Raw genomic sequence first — 14,438 nt, forward strand, 5'->3', positions numbered from 1 at the left:
TACTCACTTCCGAGGCTGCCAGTGCATTTTTTATGGGCCATTTGTTCGGATACTTTGAGGAGTGAGCACATTGGCAGCCCATATGTGTCAAATAGTATATAGGAAAATATTTTTCTCGTTTGTCTGAGGTTTTAATCAAATGGGAACTTATGTGACAATCGCGTTTCTATGGTGCCGTTTCTCTTCATAAAGCAAGAGTAGTTCTACTTCCAAAAAACAGCTTTACTTCAATTATGTATCCAGCCCTAATTTCTACACATGCAAAAACTGGAAGAATGCAAATATCTCAGGATGAGAAAGAGGAGCCATTCACATAGAAGATGCAGACGAAGATGTCAACTTGATAAGACAATGAGATTTGAGAGCTTTTGGGCAAACAGCAAGATTCTCAAACAAGTTGCAGGGTATGGTCATTATTTTTAACTATAAATTATTTGTATATGACAGACAAATAATTTATCATCCCTTCCTTTTTTCTTTTATGTTAATTCTATAAGAACTAGACAAACGTGTAGGATGTTCGGCCTTGGCAGAGTTATGTGCTCTAAGTGCCGTTCTCGTTACTATATGCTTTTACATCCACGTAGAGATCTCTGGTCCCATTGGTGTACGGGGCTTCAAGCGAAGTGACCAGGCGGTGTAACCAGAGCTCAGTATCTATCATACTCTACCGGGGAGCGTGACAGTGGGATTTGATTCAAGCTGCTCTGCTATGCCACAACCACTTGGCAGCTGGTATCTCCACGACCAGCAGGACCCGATTGACACGTTGGACCAGGTCCCGAGTGTTCAGCTCTGAACCTCAGTTCGCTTGAAACCTCACGCAGGATGGATGATGGAAAATGGGGAAATAAGTGTGTGATATGAAGTGATATTTAAAACTGTAATCTGATGAGTGGGGGTTTTAAAATATAGTTTTTAATTTGGGTTGGTGTTTTTTGCTATTTGAAAATGTGTCCTGAGGTTTTATCCTGAGGAAGAACACGGTGATTCAAATGCCTGTAGTTGCTGATGTGCAAGTTCTCTACCCTCCCTCTTATTAGTTGTTAAATTAAAATCTTATTACAATTTAATAGATTTTATGTTTTATTTTTATTTGTAAGACAATAAAGATAGAAAAGGCTTGAACCTCTTGACGGCAATTCATGTGCAATTGCATGCGGTGGCATTCAGTGTCGTTTAAACCACATTTGCTGTGAAATCTCCTTTCCCAAGATGACGGGTTCCAGTTTCTCCCTTTTTCCATCAAAGCAGCTCTCCTCCCACTCTTGTGATGGTGGTAGACGACATGACCTGCCTTTCGGGTCAGCCGTTTGAGGGGAATTCTGCAGGGCGGCATTACTCCCAGGAGCCAGCTGCTGGTTAATGAGTAACTCGGAGGAAATGGGTGATAATGCACAACAAGTAAATCATTTCAGCTGAAAATTCCGGCCGGTGAAAGTCCCAACTGCCTCCAAATGTTGTTGATGTGTCCTGAGAGAAGTACTTACGCTGTGGAATCTTTGAATAGTTGATGGACTTTATTTAAGATCAGTACATTTCTATTCTCCAAAACTGTAATTTTTCATGAAGGCTTGCTGTTAAAATGTATCATCGGCAAATGTTGAGCAGGAACATGCATTTTAACTCAAAGTTGTTATTGAGGCTGCTCCGTATGTGGAATGTGAGGCTGACTTGCCGTCCTTTTAATTTACTGCTACAGAAGAGAGGAACATTGTAAATATTATTTCCTTGGACGATTAATTCAGTCACTTGAAATGGTATGTAAATGTATAAAGAACGGCTCAGATAATCTTCTGATAACCAAATTTGTGTTTCCTTTTGCTGAAATGTGTCTTTTAGCCCTGGTGTGTTTAGCCTATGGCAGTCGTCTCTAACCTTGTGGTATGAGGAAGTTGCCAAGAAATTAACACTTGCACAAAACGCCTGCACTGTTATTTAATACTATTCCTGGAATAAATTGTGTTTTTCACCTTCATGTGTCTGAGAACCTGAGAATCTCTCTACTGTTACTCTCTACATCATGTCTCACATTCGTCTACAGTGTTCACACACACACACACACACACACACACACACACACACACACACACACACACACACACACACACACACACACACACACACACACACCTAAACTCACACAGGGGCCCACTCTCAAGCTAAAAAAACTGTGAACCACATGTAAATCACAAACGTAAGCACATTGTTGCTTGTCTGCCCCATTCCATTCATGGAACTGGGAGTCGGCTCGAACAGGGACGAAGGTCTGTGTAATTGAATTAGTAGCAGTGTAACCCCCTCTGTGGAAGGCAGGACTAATCATTGAGAATCTCTGCCCTCCCATGAGAGGGTCGAATAGTTGCCTTGTATAGAAGAGAGACGAGAGGGGCTCTGTCTGCTGTGTGTGTGTGTGTGTGTGTGTGTGTGTCTGTTTGTGTGCACATCTGTGCCTATTTTTGTGTGTAACCGTGGCTGCGTGGTGTTTGATTTCCAGAGATTGTCCGTACCTTGACCAGATTAAATGGGACGTCCGTCTGGAAACGGGGCTCCTGACCCCTTGACCTTAACTGTGTGTGGTAGTGTGTGTGCATGCGCGTGTGTGCACCCGCATGTGACGCAAAGCAACAGCTGTTCTCCAGATGTCCTCAACGCCCCCCCATCCCTCAAAAACTGGGAAAAGAGATTTAATGAAAGGGAATTAGATCATTTTTCTCGATAGGTGAAAGTGAAAATAACCAGCAACTATTTTGGCGATAGATTGATTAATTAATTAATTAATTAATTGTATCATTCAATTGTTCCAGCATCTCAAAATTAATAATATGCTGCTTTTGCTGTATTGTATGTTCAGAAACTTAACATGTCTGTTTGCCAACACACTACCTACACCACCCTGGGCTTTATTTGTTGAGTTGAAAATTTTAAACTTTACTATATTATATGGACCAACAGATTAAAGTGACTAACCCCCAAAATAGTCTCAAGATTAGTCGAAAATTCACATGCAGCCTTAATGTAGCTGCTCTGAGGCTTTCTTTAAAAAGCTTTAATCCTCCACATGATTATTTGTTGACGAATCCCCTGCTGCGTTGTGCATGTGTGAAACGAGAACTCAGAAGGAAAGTCCGGACCCAATTCTGTGGAGATCCTCAGCTGGACATGTCTGAAAACGGCTTAAGGGACCTGGTCCATACTTGGTTTTCTCCTTTTGTCTCAATACTTGAACTTACACACAATACAAAGGGGTGTGATATCATTTAGTTACACAATGAAAATATTTGTGCTTATTCTATTGGAGACACAAAATTAGGAGAAAGCTGCATTGAAGTCATTTTTTATCCACAAACGGTCACATAGGAACAGTTTATTTTTGTGTAAAGTACATAACTCTGCTCCTTGTTATTTACTTCTGAGGATCTCTGTACAATGATCGACCACTGAGTGACGAGTGTGTCGTTTTCTTTAGGGTAGAACTTCTTGATGCAGGATGGGATCACTGCTGCAAGACTCAGTATCATAGTCTGTACTGCTGCAGAAAATATATTGCTCACTCTTACACAGAAACACAGTGAGAGCAGATGCTATGTGTTTATAAAGATGGAGGCATTATTGTTATTGGGTGCAGTGCTCTGCTGGCTTCTGGTGAACAAGGGGGTCGTCAAGTTGAAATTGTAGAATCTGCTGCTTCTGTTTGTGACTTTGGTCAAATTCGGGCTGATATCTTGACTGAAATGTTACATTATCTGCCTCAATATTCAACATTTGTATTGTTGTATACTCAAAGGTTTTAAAGATCATTACCTGTATTGACATTTGATTGTTTCGGAGCCAACTCAACTTTAGCACAATAAATATGTTACAGTAGGCAGACATATACTACAGTGGCAATAATTAATATAATTTTAATACAAGTACATATATAGTTATAGAACTATAATTTAAAAAAATTGTAATACAAATGTTAACAGCAATGTGGTTAATAATCTGAAAGTTTGCTTACTTCTATTGTATATATTTTGTTATCCAGGTATTATGCACCTAACTTAGTTCTGGGTCAAGTCAAAAGTCAACATTTTCTCTGGTATTAAACTCTATATGATGAGTGCAATTCTGGACATGTGGCTCGGTGCGTGGGCAGCGGGTAATGAGTCCCCCACCACACAAGAGAACCTCCCCCCTGGCTGCATTAATTACGCAGGGATCCCATGGAGCCATTTAGCTAATTGCATATCTGGGCCTGCTACTTATCCACGAGAGTGGTGGAAGATAACAGACAGTTAGCGAGCTTCGGTCGGTCTGTGCTGCGCGGCTGAGCTGTGATGTTTGTTGTGATTTAGGCCCTTTAATCCTCCCGGTAACTGGAAAGCTGCAACATCATCCGGAGTTTTTTTTTTTTGTATTCCTCAAATATCACCCGGTTTCCATGTGAGGGCAAACATTTTGTGTGGCTTACTGGTTTAAATCATTTCATTTATTTAGGTGAAAGTGTTCGGTTTCATTGATGTAGAGGGTTGCTGCTGATGTTGAGGAGAATGAAATGATCAGATTGTCCTTAATGCTCCAGTTTTAACGCCCCAAGGACGAGCTGGCAGAGACGGTTATCTCTCTGCAGAACGACTGCACAGAGCCAGTTGCCAGACTAATGTGCACTAAAATTAAGTGATGATTTGTCAAGATCCCAAATTTGGATGAATATTCAGTCGGAAAAAAAGTTCCATTCATGTGAGGACGGAAACACAATCTAAAGCTTCCTCTGCCTAAGTTCATGTGAGGAAGGATTTCTGCTGATTTACTGATTTGAAAAATTCTATCAATATGCAACTGGTCGGTGGTTTTAAATTGATTAAATACTTTTTTTTTTAACAAAGCCAGGGTAGCTATTCCCACCTGCCTCCAGTCTTTATGCTAAGCTAAGATAACTGTCTGGCTATGAAACCACCCTTTGCCACTGCTATGGGAATGGATGATGTCAGCATTTACTCTCGGGCTCAATGACTCTGTAAAGTCTGGCTTTTATCGGAAACATGACACGCGGTTGAACGCGCTAATTTCTTTTTCCTCTTTATTTTGGAAGTCTCGATTCTCCCACTGCACTTTTGATGACATTATGATGAACATGTAACTTCCGGGCGTTGGCACGTAAATAGCCACAAACGTTTGTGTACTTCATATTTTATACATCTCAGGAACAACGTGCAGCAGCTATCTTTTTTCATTCCAGATTTCTCTCTCCAGGAAAAAAACCCTCTACGGGCAATGTTAAAGGAATTAATCTTTTTTAGCGGCTTTAGCTGCATTTGGCGTATAAGAAGTGTTATAATGTTTTTTGGGGGATTTAAAAATATACATATATTTTTTAAGAGACCAAGTGTTTCATTCTCTAAAGAGTTTCCGGGGGGGAAAGTGGTTGGGAATGAGTAATGCTCTACTCCCAGTGAACAGCTGCCATTGATCTCTGAGGTGGCCTTCAGCAAAAACAACATAGCACCCAGCCCCCGTTCCTTTTAGTGGAGCTGCGGAGTGCAAACAACTGTATGTGCGATAAATCACATTAATACAACAAATTTAAATGTATCCTTTTAGTTGATGGCTTAAATTTCTGTTTATTGGGCCAAACTGCTACAATTCATTTCATCAACACACACTTCCTTCCCTCATGTACCGATGCACATGCCTTCAGTAAAATAATACGAGACGATAAATAAGACACTTTGACCTGTGTGTGATCCAGCTGTGTCTTCGTGGGGCACATTTATTAAAGCTTCATTTTTGGGGCCGGGGCAAGGTGTTTCCCAGGCACCGTATTGTCTGACCTGTCCCCTCTCTCCTCCTCTGCATTGTGTGATTAATGAAACCGCAGGACGGACGAACAATGAAGTCTCCAGTGGCACATTGTGTTTCCAAAGATTGCCAGTGGCGATGTGCCCCCGTTCCCCACCTCTGAACGTGCACCATGAACCTCATGTACTTTATTTCTCTTGCTCTGACAGATTTGACACAAGTTAATCCAACAAAATATGCTGAGATTAATTTAGGTTTTTAGGCACAAAGCTGTGACTCGTGCATCTCGCTCACCCCTGGGTGGTGTTTCCTGAGCTGCGCACGTTGAACTGTGCTCCAAGCAATCGCCCTCAGGCTCAGAGGGAAGAATTACAGGAATGTAAATGTCTTAAATTGTATCAGATAAGGTTTCTCTGTCTTCTAGTGGCTTTTGTGTAATTTGGGTTCTCAGGTTTGTTTACCTGGAGGCAAAAGACTCAGCATCTCCCTACTGTCACATTATCATCAGTTCTTTCAAGGGATTCCTTTGTCGCTGTGTCCCTATTTGATATGTGAGAAATTTTCCCTCTAATGTTCTGAACTGGGTTCGATATGATATGAGCCCCTGTTATTTGTCACATTAATAACCACTTGTCATGACAGAATTTAAACACAGTGGTACACAGTTGACATATAACAATACTTTTTAAACTAACCCTGGATCGCACATCTTGGCATTTTTCCAGTTTGAGCAAAGTGATTGTAAGCATTTTAAAAAGCATTTTACAAAGTCTGCTTGCAAGTCTTGGGGAGCACTGATGCTCTAAATTGACCTTGTGGATGTGAGAGTGAGATACGCTGCCTCTCTCCCGATGTCAGCAGGGACTGGCTCCAGCTCCCCCTGTGCGACAAAGGATACGCGGTACAGATAATGGACAGATTGAATATAATAATAACATATTCATCAGTGAGTAATCACCTGAAACAATTAGAATCATGTTTTCTTACCTTGTGCAAAGCTGCTCAGAATCAAAATCCTCTTCCACAAAATCCAACATGTTTCTAGAGTCGCCCAACAAACCAATCAGTGGCTCTAGAGGGGTCCTTTCCCATCCTAGTTACCTGAGGGGCCACTGCAGGTTCTCCTCTACACCGCTGAAAGGGAGGCGTATTCAGATGGTTGCAGTCTGTATCCTCACCACTAAAAACTACTCAATCCTATATACTGGTCCTTTAACCACACATTTTGCAATTTCAATTGTAAAATACAATGATCAAAATAAAACGTTTGTGAAAAAATGTAATTTACATACATATATATATTAGATGTTGATAATATTAAGTTGCATTAAAACCAGATTTATAACTGTTGTGCAATAACAATGTAATGGCTAGGGATGATGTAACAGCAACAACAACAATGACATTACAATGACAGCATTAATATGCAATCATTTTTCATTAATTAAAACACAGTCGTGTGGCTAACAGCCCAGATGTCAGACTCACATGCGTAGTCATCACTCATACAAGCAACCAGATGTGTGTTACAAAGCCCTTTGTGGCTCCTGAAGGAGCTGAACAAGTCTCAGATGGCTTCAGGCGATTTCAGCATCAGTCGGGGCCGAAGCCTAAATGTTTGACGGGAAAATAACTGATAAGAGACATTTTTCCAGTTATTATCTGTGTTATCTGTTCACACCTCTGCACATGAGTGGATGCACTTTTGCACTAAATGGAATTAAAAACAGAATTACAACCTGCTCGACTACGATTAGTGTCGCTGTGCTCAACCTTATTCCTCTGATCATTGTTCTTTAATGACATAACAGTGAATCAGTGGAGTCTAACATCGTGACCTCCTCAATCTGAAAAGTGAGTCATTGTGTGAATCTCTAGCCTCCCAATAAGAAACCTAAAACCTTTTCCCGCTCCCGGCCAGTGTCAGTGTGTGGATGACGCTCGAGGGACAGGTTGTGGCTGCTGGCGGCCCCTGGAGCTGCAGCTGAGCTCGGAGGGAGGCATATGAGGAAGCAGGTAATCAGAAGCCGGGTGGAGATCGTTGGGGACGATTTGGGGGGGGCACCGGCCAGTGTTTGCTTTCATCAGAAGGCAGCTGTTTGGATTCGACCCTCTCATGTTACATTGTTTGGAATTCTTTGCTCTCGGGCGGATTAAGATGCTGCAGCCTTTCACTTCGCACCTGGAGAAAAGTATTTAATCCTATCACACCAGGGCTGTGTGCGAATACATCACTTCACCTGTGTGTGGGTATTTGCATTATTGCTCACAGCACATCTTGTTGAGTGTGTTTGTGTGTGTTGATGTACCTGCAGTGCCTGCGGTGTGTTGCTTCTCTCTGATCCAGCGCGTGTCTCACCACACTCGTCCCATATCAGTCTGCTGCCTGTCAGTGGAGCTGCGGTGGCCCGTGTCATTAACTCTGGCTGCGTTCGGCCTAGACAGTCTAATAACCCACACTGTCTGTCGTGAGATATTCTGCTTGTACTGATATCGACTATTCTGCTCCAGAATGTTTGGAAACTTTAGCAAAAATGTCACAGATACCAACCTGACTGCAAACTGAGCTACACTTTACCACACAAAGTGAAGTGCGCTGTTGTGTTACTGTTGTCTTATAGACGAGGCTAATGGTGTCTTCTAGGTTATTAGTATTTTCCCAGAATGATATTTAGGAGACAGTATTTTGAATGCAATTATGAAATCAAAATAGCCACGACTTAATTTACTCTTTACATTTCTCTTCATAACGTAACAGCACATTAGTGGCCCAGCATAACCATGACGTACATATAAATTAGTTAAGGTTGAGAAGAAGCTGTATTCTTGACAAAGGAATGATGTGTTGTGGAAATAATGCATTACATTTTTTATTTTAAGGTTTTTATCCTGTTTACATTATCCATGGAATGTCAGTCTGTACCATGTATAAACTGGACGTAAAGATGGACAAATCGTCTCCATTTCCATAAATGAAGCCAAAATATGGCTTACGACCGCTCCTGTCTTGTGCATTTCGAGACAGAGGCACATGTTCGACCAATCGTGAGTCAGTCTCAGCTGTCACCCTATTTTGTTTTACATGTTTTACAATGACATCCAAATTTAACGTCTACTTTCAATGTTAGTTTAGATTAGTCCATGTCCCATCTGCTTACATGGAGGAGGTGGGATTTATGACCTTTACTGCAGCCAGCCACCAGGTTGCGATTGAGACACTGTGGCTTAATTTTTGTGGAGCAGTCATATGGTCTACCTTTACACACAGTCTATGGTTTACAAAAGGAAGTCATGTTCAGCCTCCTTTCATCCCCATCAAGAACAAATATGCAGCTTTCAAAAAGCAGCACTTTCGAGATGTGGTGCAAAATGTTCTGACAGAAACTGACAAAAGCTGTCAAAACATGAAGCTCTTGTCCTGTAAAAGTCTGTGATGCACACTGTCCCTTTTGATAATGTCACAGTTGTTTAGTACCTTCTCAAGGAGGTGATGTTTTCATCTACAACTGTTTGTTAGTCAGCAGGATTATGCAAAAACTACTGGACGGATTAACACTTAACTCTGTGGAAGGATGAGCTATCAGGCAAAAAAGAACCCATTACATTTTGGTGTGGATGGATCTTGATGGAACAAACCGGCATGTTTAGGGAACCGATATCTATGAGTGTGTGTAATTTGATGCAGCTTGATTGAAGTGAAGGCGACTGTTGGGCCTTGGCGGAGGTATGGGCTCCACTGAGTGCCATTCTTCTCCATGTTGCCTTGTAGTTGTCACAACATTGTAGGTCACATCAAGGTGTTCTCTGAGTGCAATAACTTGCAATAACTCAAGTTCAACCACTAGTAACAAGTTAGAAACTGCCCATTATTTATGTACATACCACATCATGTGACATGGAAACAAACTTCAGAGTATACTATGTGTTGAATTATTTAATAATGCAATCATAATACCAAGTTTCACTTTTAAATAATTTATATGTCTGTGTATAAAAACAGTATTTACATATTTAGTGGAGCACTCTTGTGTCATGTGAGCTCAGGGCTGTTTTTCCACCTCAAAATATTCCGGGTAAAGAAACTAACTTGACTTCAATATCTTATTTTCTGTACATGAGGAACGTGCTTTTTACAAATTTGCATTCATCCACTTAAGAGGCTGTAATTGTCTCGCCTCTGAAACCAGCCTCTGACTATTTTGCATATCTTAATTCTCTTTAGCCCTGAGTGTATATGTTAACTGCTCACGTGCTTCCACATATGGCAAATATCTAAAAATATACTGCAGAGCGTGTCGGGACATGTCTACACAGCGCAGTGAATCAATCTCTTACTTGTATTTAGTTATTATTACTGTATGTAAACCTATTTATACATATTTGTACATTTATCTTATACATATCTACCATTTGTCTTTTCAGCTGTGAAGATCAGCAGACATAGAAGGCTGCATTTCCCTCTGCAATAAGGTAAGAAGCTAATAATGGAAACATGAACATATCGCCTCTCTTAAATCCTCTGTTAGCACCGGACAGAACGGAGAATGTCTTTGACTGCTGGTTTCACGGCAGGCCTCTCCCCTGGAAATAACTTCATACATACATGTGTGTGTATACTTTCAATACTAATGTTTTGTACACGGACACTTTAGCACGAAAGAGGAGGAGCTGAAAAGTGTAGAATCATTGCACGTTGAATGTTATGATGCAAAGGATTGTGCCGACCCGGACTCTTGGCCAGTGAAATGGTCAGTATTTCTCACCCCAGGCAAATTCACATACATCATGTAAATATTCTTGTTAGCTGGCTGACATTATGCTGCTTGGAGCGTGCTACATTGCATCAGTGGGGGTGTAACGGTCTGCTCTGTCATGTGTGCTACATGTTTGTCTTGGCAAGGCTTGTCATGATAAGGGCCAGTGTGCAGCTGCCAGGGAGGCGGAGTGTCAGAGAATCGAAGCCAGGAAGATTTCTTCATCGTACCTTTCGTCCTCTGCTCCTCTTCATTGCTGCAACAGCATCTCAGTTCCTTCTCGCATTTATGGTTTGATGTTTTTCTTAGTTGTTTTCATCTTTATGGTTCTTTCTCTTTAAAGCAGTGTGTTGGACCTCTGTCATACGTACCTAACCTGTATCACTCATGAAATATAATCTTAGAGCTGTCAAATGGAAACCATCGTGTGTGTGTGTGTGTGTGTGTGTGTGTGTGTGTGTGTGTGTGTGTGTGTGTGTGTGTGTGTGTGTGTGTGTGTGTGTGTGTGTGTGTGTGTGTGTGTGTGTGTGTGTGTGTGTGTGTGTGTGTGTGTGTGTGTTGAAAGTTTACAATAATGTACGGTTTCAAGCTGAGCCATTGAGTTGTTTTCCCGGCAGCATGTGGTGTCCAGTCACTGTAACCAGGCTCTACTCCACAGATGAGATTATATTTAGTGTGGTTTAGTTTTCCAGAGAGTAAATTGACTCATTTCACTCCACAGCCTGGCTGTTTACCTGAAGGCAGTAATGTCAGTGCGGGCTGGAGGTGGATGAAGACGTCCATCTCTCCTCTCACCAGTCTCCTGTTTAAACGTTCCTCACAGAGAGCGTGTTCCTTTGGATCTGAGCCAGTGCTGATCTCACTCAGGATCGACTCTGGGACTGTATCCAGATTCACTCTCAGATTTGTGATCACTGGAACAGATTGTTGAACATTTACTTCAATACAAGTTGATTTGGAGTTTATTGACACTGACATTTATAATCACATAAAAATCTGACTTTAAATGAAGTTAAAGAAATAATATGTAACAGTTGTTCAATAAAATGTCTAAAAATGACTTGACCTCTATTTGGACTTATCCAAAATGTCTTTAACAATGTTCCAACCCAGAGAAATCCCCAATTCTATCCAAGCTAACGTCACGTGTTATTTTGATTGCCTTTGAACTGTTCTTATTGCCTCCTCTTAATGGATCATGAATACTCATTAGCGTTTGCTGCGTAATGCGAATACAACTTTATTGCATTACCTTATCTGTGAACAGTGCATGCACCTGGGCTGTGTCATGTCGATTTTCATCTGCAATGGTGGTGAAGACAACAACTCCCATGATCCAACACTGCTTCGCGGCATCAACTTGTATTGGTTTGAATGAGATACTCCTAGCAACTTAAGTTACACCCTTGAAGCGTACCACACTATACACAAGGAATCGTGCTTTTGAATGCCAGGTGTATTGTAACTTATCTTATAGAGCATTTGGATCTGTACCACCGCATTATTCAGCAGTCACATCAGACCCTGACTCTCACAGATGTGGACTCACTGAGTCAGCAGTGTAATTATTCATCTGCAGTGATGTGTTGTTTACCTGCAGTTAATAAAGGTACATTTGAGCCGATGACAACTAGTCATGTTACTCATGCAGCTCTCATGGGGACTGTTCATGGATGTAAAGAGGATGTGGTCCGTCAGTCAGTTGTTCCTGGAACAAGCTTGGCTCACTTGGCTTACTTCCTAAACAAGGAGGAGATGTCACACTTGAACAGTTTGTAGTTCTTCTAGAAGGAAGCCAAACCCTCTCTCTTACTATTACAATGTTTTTTATTATTTTATTTTATTGGAAAATCCTCTGAGAGTTTGAAAGAAGGAGCGTTACGGTATATCCAGGAGTCAACCGATGATGTGAAGTGATCTAAGACGTATAAAGGTCTTCATTGGATTATTGCTTATTAAGAGTATGACCTCATTCAGGTATCAGAAAATGTTTGCTACATGTCAGTGTCTTATTCAGATTATTGTTTTAATCGCATTGACATCAGAATATTGGTGTCCATGTGAACAATGGAGTGACCCTCAGACCTGAGGTGTGACCAATCCTTCAGTCTGTCAACTTGCTGCTCATGGATTTTATTAGAGTTGTGGTCTCAGTGGATCTTACTAAGCTTGGAAAATGACTGGCCCCTGACAACATTTTACCCCCCCGACTCCTCCACGCTATGGCTGCATTCCTTCCACCCACACACATTTTGCTGGGAAGCAGTGACTTGGAGTCGCTGCAGCAGCTGACCGGCACAGTCGCAGTGAATCACCTGTTTTTTTTCGGGAAGAGCGGCTGTGCAGGGCCATGTAATCCCAACGTCAGCGCTGCCAAATAAACCTCTGTGTCCAGAAACACGTAGGCCTCTTTGGCATTCAGATCAATGTGGCTACCACGGGTCTCCCCTTTGGATCTTCTTCTCAAATTACTCTTGGGTTCTCTCAGGATTGATTCAAACAGGCCCTTGTATTTGTGCAATGAGTTGGCTGAAATTGTTGGTTGCTTATCAATAAATTTGATAATTTCATACCAATTAATTCAAAGAGGTTTCATGTACTTTATTGCTTTTAGCCCCTTGAATGGTGATCTTCGAGTAGAGACCTCTGAAACGTGATCTGTCATTAGTCGTTTCCTTTTTTTTCTCTGGCCCTGCAGTCGTGCTATCACACTTCATTATGACTACACTCGCAGCAATGCAAATACTCAGCAGCACCGACACCAACTAATAACACTACCCTCACTATTAAAACTGCCCTAACATGTTCGCCATCTGATACTCACCCAAATAGATTTTTATAGCCAATACTCATACAGTATTTAATTCACAGATTGCCTCAGAAGTCAATGGAATTATCGTTGAAGAAATGGCTCTCACTTTTATCAGAGTTATCCTCTGCCCTTGACTAAACCAGACACCCCCACCAGACACAGTCCACCTAGAATACCTGTTAAAAGCAGACCAAGGCAAAGTGGTTATGTGGACCTTACATGATAGCTTTTATTGATTCCCAATCTTATGATTTGCCCATGAAACTTCAGGGCTCAGGAGTGTTTATGTGACATGGGTATAGATGAGCCCAAAACGTCCTGACCAGAAATAACCTTGTGAGCTGAGCGGCTGAGGGAGATATCTTTCTATCTGCAAGTATTCAGAATTGTTCTCAAGTACAGTAACCATTATTTTTCAATCATTCCCTGCAACATATTCCATCAATAACCCACTCTTCACATCCAATCCTAGTAAACGAAATGTCTCTGTTTCCATCCATATTTCAACATGTTAAGTGAGGACACATTCCCTCTGCCTGCCGAATCACAATGCAGGTTTTGGTGCCTCATTTCGGTGCCCGAGCTCTGTACATAAGTTGTCCTGAATACAGGCAACATGAACATCACCACGCATGTCCCAGTGAGAGCCTCTGAACTTTCTGCGGGCTTTCTCTGACCCGCCCCTAGTAAAAACTCAACAGAATGTCCAAAGGAGCCAATGTGAGAAAACTGCAGGAGAGCAAGTGGGCTGATGACGTCTCTAACAAACGACAGATGCAAAAATGACAAAACAAAAACATAACAAACATCTCAGGGTGAAAAAGCGGTGCCATACAGATAAAAGACTAAAAGAAGATATCAAGAGAGTTTTTGGTGACAACAGCAGAGGCCGGTGACGATGTGCTGTAAACCAAAACACGTGATCAGCGAAGCAAAATCAATCCGTTACATCCTGCCTTAGCCTGCTACACCACCCTTGACCTGTACACCACATGGATTTCTGTGATGTTGTGAACGTGCCTGAGTGGAGCATCTCCTGCTGCTGCGTTGAAAGGCAAACTCCGGAGAAAGTCTGGACCCAATTCTGC

General features: G+C 41.6%; 1 protein-coding gene across 4 annotated transcripts in view; it reads left to right on the plus strand.

The window, feature by feature from the left end:
- Positions 1 to 14,438, plus strand: part of tln2a (talin 2a) — a 93,240-nt gene that overhangs the window by 14,494 nt on the left and 64,308 nt on the right. For 3 of the 4 annotated variants that reach the window (XM_035163420.2, XM_035163449.2, XM_035163430.2), the window contains exon 2: positions 10,207 to 10,254. The gene's annotated coding sequence lies outside the window, so the exon portion shown is untranslated. Of the gene's footprint in view, positions 1 to 7,636; positions 7,801 to 10,206; positions 10,255 to 14,438 lie in introns of those variants that run through there. The other variant, XM_035163441.2, reaches the window with a different exon arrangement.

This window comes from Hippoglossus stenolepis, chromosome 1 (assembly GCF_022539355.2).
Source record: "Hippoglossus stenolepis isolate QCI-W04-F060 chromosome 1, HSTE1.2, whole genome shotgun sequence".
Classification (NCBI taxonomy): Eukaryota; Metazoa; Chordata; class Actinopteri; order Pleuronectiformes; family Pleuronectidae; genus Hippoglossus; species Hippoglossus stenolepis.